The 7,500-nt window shown below is 43.0% G+C and overlaps 1 protein-coding gene and 1 pseudogene across 1 annotated transcript in view; both read left to right on the forward strand.

Moving 5' to 3' along the window:
• Positions 1–791, forward strand: part of LOC112223419 — an 11,056-nt pseudogene extending 10,265 nt beyond the window's left edge.
• A 289-nt stretch (positions 792–1,080) lies between these two features.
• LOC112223418 (inactive ubiquitin carboxyl-terminal hydrolase 54) overlaps positions 1,081–7,500 on the forward strand; it is a 51,258-nt gene continuing 44,838 nt past the window's right edge. Inside the window, exon 1 of the mRNA XM_042305226.1 lies at positions 1,081–1,275. The gene's annotated coding sequence lies outside the window, so the exon portion shown is untranslated. The remainder of the gene's footprint in view (positions 1,276–7,500) is intronic.

Here is a 7,500-nt window from a genome sequence, read left to right on the forward strand (position 1 = left end):
CGGAGGAAGAAAAGAAGAGACAGCAGTACGTGCAGACTTACGTGTCGCCGTGGGAACGAGCCATGAGGGGAGACGAGTCCCTGACCTCTACCATGCACCACCACATGGCTGGACCACATACCCCCCACGACATGCCTAAGTTCAAGAGCTTCAATAGGTAACACACACCTGCTGAGAACCTCAACCTACAGTGTTCAGTCAGCTATGACATGGTCTTCAATCTGCTGATGTAACTACCATGTATACTGTACATAATGGTATTGATATTTGATTGACAGGACGGCCCTGCCCTATGGCGGCTCCGAGAACGCGGGAGGCCACTTGACCTTCGAGCCTCCCGAGATCCTATTCGCCCAGCTGGAGGCGGAGTCCCTCCACTCCCTGCAGGGGGACATTAGGTCCCGCCCCTCGTTCAACCGCACCCCCATCGGCTGGGTGTGTAACCTGGAGGACAACTCACACACCCACATGGAGCTGGACAACATGCAACATGCTGCCCTTTGACGGAGAGACGGATGATCTGTAGACACACACACACACACACAACCCAGCTGTACTTACACACATATGTTGATGTGTACAGGTATTTATTTGCATGAAACATACATGGATGAAGAGAGAAGAGAAGAGAAGAGACAGAAGGTGATGGTGATGATGAAGGCGATGAAGGCGATGGTGATGATGAAGGGGGAAAAGAAAGTGATGAAGATAATAAGACAATAACCTTGACACTAGGAAATGTAGCCATGGATTAAACTGTATTTACCAATAAACCTTTCCGTGTACAGAAATTCTGCTTACTGAGCTCTGCTTATTTTCAATTTATCTTATCCCTCAACACATTAGAAATCAGGTCTGCTCTGCTACAGTATCGTCATGACGTCATTCGTACAGTACCATAGAGGCAGTTCAGCTCATTGACCAGGAGAGGGCGGTCGCGAGCCGTTTAGTCCCACAGTGACGTCACTAACAGTGAGAGAGCGATCGCGAAAAACGGGGGTGCTTATGTATTGAATTGTTGTTAATAATAAAAAATAATACAAATAAAATAAAAATCACTGCTATGCGGAAGACACACACACACACACACACAAAAAAAACCAACAAAAAAAACGGGCGTGCTGTCGCGAGAGCAGCGTGTCGGGTTCACAGCACTGGATTGAAGGCTGGATTGTGCACCTCTCCTCTCCGTCGTTATTTTTACCGGGACAGCACGAGACTGGAACGGGACACTAACGGGACCCGAGGTGAGAACTCCATCTACGAGAGATAAAGGTAGGGACACGGGGTAGTCATTCACCTGTAAATAATTGCAGCGGACGCACGCGGCAAAGAGTTCGAGCGTGGTGCCGCGCGGCCAGATGTGACATAACGGCTGTCATCTACTGTGCGTAGTTTATGCTGGCTAGGATGCTCTCTCCCTCTCTCTCTCCCTCTCTCTCTCTCCCTCTCTCTCTCTCTCTCTCTCTCTCTCTCTCTCTCTCTCTCTCTCTCTCTCTCTCTCTCTCTCTCTCTCTCTCTCTCTCTCTCTCTCTCTCTCTCTCTCTCTCTCTCCTCTCTCTCTCCTATAACCCGTTCCGTTAGGCTATTCAATTTTATTACAGCTGGTTTGCGTTAACTATTAAGTGCCCGGCGACTTGTTGATAGAAAGCCATCCTCAACCCCGGTAGCAGGTGTCATCAGTCCCGGTATTGATTTGATTTAAAGATGCCGCAACTATCATGGGTTGTTAATATGATTAGGATAATGCCTTTGGTTGCTAGACATTGGAAAAAATAGGAAAAAAAGTTGAAAGAACAGGAGAACACATAATGAGTAAGTCTTTATCAAAATAATGGACCTTTGAAGCAAGTTAAGACATGGCTAATGATAGGCCTAACCCCTCTTCTGGTAGATGGAAAGGCAGTGCCGAAAACCTTCTCTATTAAATGTTGACTAGCTTCTGGCAAACTCCATCTCATGTGCTACAGAAACAATGATAATCAAACAACAGTGCCTGCATACTAGGTGCCTGCATACTTGAATTAAAGGGTAACTACTCTCAAAAATGAAACATTCTTAGATTTTTCCTAGACCTCAAAAGTGGTCTCCTGATGTGGTTCAAGCATTGTTGTGTACTTAGAACATACAATGTTGTTGTTTTTCTGTAAAGAAAAGTGTGCCAGAACAAAAACCTGAAAAACTTGGGAAAATCTGAAACCTGTGCATTTCTGATTCAGTTGATCTGTTTCAATATTAGGCCTACTATTAGCCTAATGAACAGAACAGCTTGGGTCGGCCTGACTGTGAAAGACCAATATGGGATTCATCATTTTAGGTCATTCAGAGTGTATGTCACGGTTTCTCATAGCATTTTTCACACAGGGTGCCTTTCCTTTGCTGGGCCAAAATCAGAGTATAAATACTTCTCCAGACGGACGGACGGACGGATGGACAGACAGACAGAGTCTTGTACAGCTAACCCTGTGGGGACACACAATTAAGTCCCATTCAAAATCCTATTTTCCCTAACCCTAACATTAGCCCAAAAACCTAACCTTAACCCTAAACCTAATCCTAGCTCTTAACCCTAACCTTAGCTCCTAACCCTAAACCTAATCCTAGCTCTTAACCCTAACCTTAGCTCCTAACCCTAAACCTAATCCTAGCTCTTAACCCTAACCTTAGCTCCTAACCCTAAACCTAATCCTAGCTCTTAACCCTAACCTTAGCTCCTAACCCTAAACCTAATCCTAGCTCTTAACCCTAACCTTAGCTCCTAACCCTAAACCTAATCCTAGCTCTTAACCCTAACCTTAGCTCCTAACCCTAAACCTAATCCTAGCTCTTAACCCTAACCTTAGCTCCTAACCCTAAACCTAATTCTAACCTAACCCTAAACCCCCTAGAAATAGAATTTGACCTTGTGGTGACCAGCAAAATGTCTCCAGTTGGTCAAATTGGTGTTTACTATTCTTGTGGACACACACACACACACACACACACACACACACACACACACACACACACACACACACACACACACACACACACACACACACAAATGCTTGCAAGTTTAGCATTTCACTGTACTCGTGCATGTAACAATACAACTTGCAACATGAAACACGCACACACACATTAGAATGTTAGAATCACCTTTGGCAGCATTACAGCTGTGAGTCTTTCTGTTTGTCTCTAAGAGCTTTCCACACCTGGACTGTACAACATTTGCACATTATTCTTTTAAACGTTCTTCAAGCTGTTAAGAGCGTTGGGTTAGTAACCAAAAGGTGCCCTTGAGCGAGGCACTTAACCCTAATTGCCCGTGTAAATCTCTCTGGATAAGAGCGTCTGCTAAATGACTGAAATGAAGACGTGGCTGAGCGTCTGCTAAATGACTGAAATGAAGACGCGGGGGTGGGTGATCATTGATAGACAGACATTTTTGCCATAGATTTTCAATCCGATTTAAGTAAAAACTGTAACTAGGCAACTCAGGAACATTCAACGTTGTCTTGGTAAGCAACTCCAGTGTATATTTGGCCTTGTGTTTTACATTATTGTCCTGCTGAAATGTGAATTTGTCTCCCAGTGTCTGGTGGAAAGCAGACCCATAACATGATGCAGCCACCACCATGCTTGAAAATATCCAGAGTGATGTCTTATGTTGGATATGGCCAAAACATACCGCTTTCTTTTCAGGACCGCCGTTAAACTCTGTAACTGTTTTAAGGTCAACATTGGCCTCGGTGAAATCCATGAGCGGTTTCCTTCCTCTCCGGCAACTGAGTTAGGAAGGATGCCTGTATCTTTGTAGTGACTGGGTGTATTGATACACCACCCAAAGTGTAATTAATAACTTCATCATAATTTTTTTTTCATCTAACAATAGGTGCCCTTCTTTGCGAGGCATTGGAAAACCTCCCTTGTCTTTGTGGTTGAATCTGTGTTGGAAATTCACTACTCAACTGAGGGACCTAAAGCAGATAATAGTATGTGTGGGGTAAAGAGATGAGGTAGTCATTCAAAAATCATTGTAAACACTATTATTGCACACAGTGAGTCCATGTAACATATTATGTGACTTGTTAAGCACATTTACTCCTGAACTTATTTAGACCATAACAAAGGTTTTGAAAACCTATAGACTCAAGATATTTCAGCTTAAATTTAGTTATTAATTTGTAAACATTTCTAAAAACATAATTCCACTTTGACATTACGGGGTATTGTGTGTAGGCCAGTGACACAAAATGTCAATGTAATCCATTTTAAATTCAGGCCGTAACACAACAAAATGTGGAATAAGTCAAGGGGTGTGAATACTGTAGATGGAGACGGAAATGTGGTCAGGTAGAACCGATGGAACTCCACGTTGCTTTGGAGACTGTAGTTACAGTGCATTCGGAATGTATTCAGACCCTTTGACTTTGGGGTATTGTGTGTAGATTGATCAGGATTTTTTAAAAATGTAATCCATTTTAGAATAAGGCTGTAACGTAGCAAAATGTGGAACAAGTCTGTCTCTCACTCTCTCTCTCTCTCTCTCTGTCTCTGTCTCTGTCTCTGTCTCTCTCTGTCTCTGTCTCTGTCTGTCTCTGTCTCTGTCTCTGTCTCTGTCTCTGTCTCTGTCTCTGTGTCTCTCTCTCTCTGTCAATTCAATTCAATTCAATTCAAGGGCTTTATTGGCATGGGAAACATGTGTTAACATTGCCAAAGCAAGTGAGGTAGACAACATACAAAGTGAATATATAAAGTGAAAAACAACAAAAATTAACAGTAAACATTACACATACAGAAGTTTCAAAACAGTAAAGACATTACAAATGTCATATTATATATATATACAGTGTTTTAACAATGTACAAATGGTTAAAGGACACAAGATCAAATAAATAAGCATAAATATGGGTGTATTTACAATGGTGTTTGTTCCTCACTGGTTGCCCTTTTCTCGTGGCAACAGGTCACAAATCTTGCTGCTGTGATGGCACACTGTGGAATTTCACCCAGTAGATATGGGAGTTTTTCAAAATTGGATTTGTTTTCGAATTCTTTGTGGATCTGTGTAATCTGAGGGAAATATGTCTCTCTAATATGGTCATACATTGGGCAGGAGGTTAGGAAGTGCAACTCAGTTTCCACCTCATTTTGTGGGCAGTGAGCACATAGCCTGTCTTCTCTTGAGAGCCATGTCTGCCTACGGCGGCCTTTCTCAATAGCAAGGCTATGCTCACTGAGTCTGTACATAGTCAAGGCTTTCCTTAATTTTGTGTCAGTCACAGTGGTCAGGTATTCTGCCGCTGTGTACTCTCTGTGTAGGGCCAAATAGCATTCTAGTTTGCTCTGTTTTTTTGTTAATTCTTTCCAATGTGTTAAGTAGTTATCTTTTTGTTTTCTCATGATTTGGTTGGGTCTAATTGTGCTGCTGTCTCTGTCTCTCTCTCTCATCTCTCCCTCTGTGTCTCTCTCTCTCTCTCTCCGTCTCTCTCTCTCTCTCTCTCTCTCTCTCCGTCTCTCTCTCTGTCTCTCTCTCTCTCTCCGTCTCTCTCTCCGTCTCTCTCTGTCTCTCTCTCTCTCTCTCTCTCTCTCTCTCTCTCTCTCTCTCTCTCTCTCTCTCTCTCTCTCTCTCTCTCTCTCTCTCTCTCTCTCTCTCTCTCTCTCTCTCTCTCTCTCCGTCTCAGGTCTCTCTCTCTCTCTCTCCGTCTCTCTCTGTCTCTCTCTCTCTCTCTCTCTCTCCCGTCTCTCTCTCTCTCTCTCTCTCCGTCTCTCTCTCTCTCTCTCTCCGTCTCTGTCTCTCTCTCTCTCTCCGTCTCTCTCTCCGTCTCTCTCTGTCTCTCTCTCTCTCTCTCTCTCTGTCTCTCTCTCTCTGTCTCTCTCTCTCTCTCTCTCTCAGCCTCTCTCCCAGAGTCTCTCTCTCTCTCTCTCTCTCTCCGTCTCTCTCTCCGTCTCTCTCTGTCTCTCTCTCTCTCTCCGTCTCTCTCTGTCTCTCTCTCCGTCTCTCTCTGTCTCTGTCTCTGTCTCTCTCTCTCTCTCTCATTTGAAGTTTTGATGTTAATTTCCTACAATTCTACAAATTTTGCCATGGGACAGAGATATTTAGTTGTTGTTGTGTTTTACAGCTAATGTTCTGCAATTCTACTAATTTTACCATAGGGTGGAGAGACATTTTAGCAGTTTTAAAGCTAATTTCTTGCAATTCTACACATTTTATAATCTGACATGGCTAATTGAGTGTTACTGACATAGATATTGACAAATATCGCAAGTTATTTTTATATTACCCTTATAACTATTGCTACTTTCAATCACCCATGTCAGCAAACTTATTTAATTTCAAACTTCACAAATCTCTAGTAGGGCCTTATCGGTTATTTATTATAATGAACAATATCATCAAAATGTTCACGATCAGTGGTCAGTTTAGTTGGTGTCGATAATTTTAGGTTTATCGTCCCAGGTCTAGACTGACATAACCAGAGAAAATCTGCTGATGCACAGCCACATTTCAAAATTGCTCTGTGTGTATTCTACTTTTCTCAATCTCAATAGTAAGTTCCACAATAATTCTAATAATACTTTTTGGGGTCGGGGGCCCCCTAGTGGCAAGGGGCCCTAAACGACCTCTTAGTCACTTATGCCTGGAGCCGGCCTTGGAGACATAGGACAGGGTTCGTGTGCGTATGAAGTACATTATGTAAGAGATATTAAGTGAATATATATTCATATCAACATATTAACAGCCTTTATATCCTCCTCATAGAATGTATGTGTGTCTGATTATAATGATGAATTCTTTATACACTGTAGGTGTGTGTGTGTGTGTGTGTGTGTTATACTGTATAGTAGATTAATGAACATACTGTATAAGCTGGGTAAATTACCTTGTGTATTAGTCTTCGATCATTTCTAATATCTGTCACACACACACACACACACACACACACACCATCATAGGGGCTCCTGCATAGGCTATTTTGACCAATAACTGTTCAATGCATTTCGAGTCAGTAGACTTACAACTCAAAGTAATAGAGTTCATTGTGATAGTATGTGATGCCCTGGGAGGCAAGCAGCATGTTGTCCCAACTCTTTCTGTGAGCAACTCTGAATCCCTTTGTCCAACCGCCATTCCACTTTCAAGCGGCGTCTGTGTGGATATGAATTCAAATTCAATCAAGTAGAAGGCTTAGCTGGATAAACAGCAGAGACAGAAATGCCATATGGAATTTTGTGAAGTAGTTTGGGGTGTGGCCTCGTCTCAGAGGAGTCCTCCTCGGAGCCAGATGCTGATGACAGGGAGCCCTCTGCCGGGCAGCTGGCATCGAAAGGAGTTTCAATGACAGGCCTTAAGGTTATTATAGCTGCTCATGGTGGGGAGGTGGTTGGTTTGTCGACAACTGTTGCTGAAAAACAGCAAAGTGCATGGGTACGACACATAAATACATCCCAAGATATTCGCCCATTGGTTGAGAGAGGAAGGTGGTAATTGTAAGGGTGAGCCCATAGGGTGAGAGA

Source organism: Oncorhynchus tshawytscha, linkage group LG24 (assembly GCF_018296145.1).
Source record: "Oncorhynchus tshawytscha isolate Ot180627B linkage group LG24, Otsh_v2.0, whole genome shotgun sequence".
Classification (NCBI taxonomy): domain Eukaryota; kingdom Metazoa; phylum Chordata; class Actinopteri; order Salmoniformes; family Salmonidae; genus Oncorhynchus; species Oncorhynchus tshawytscha.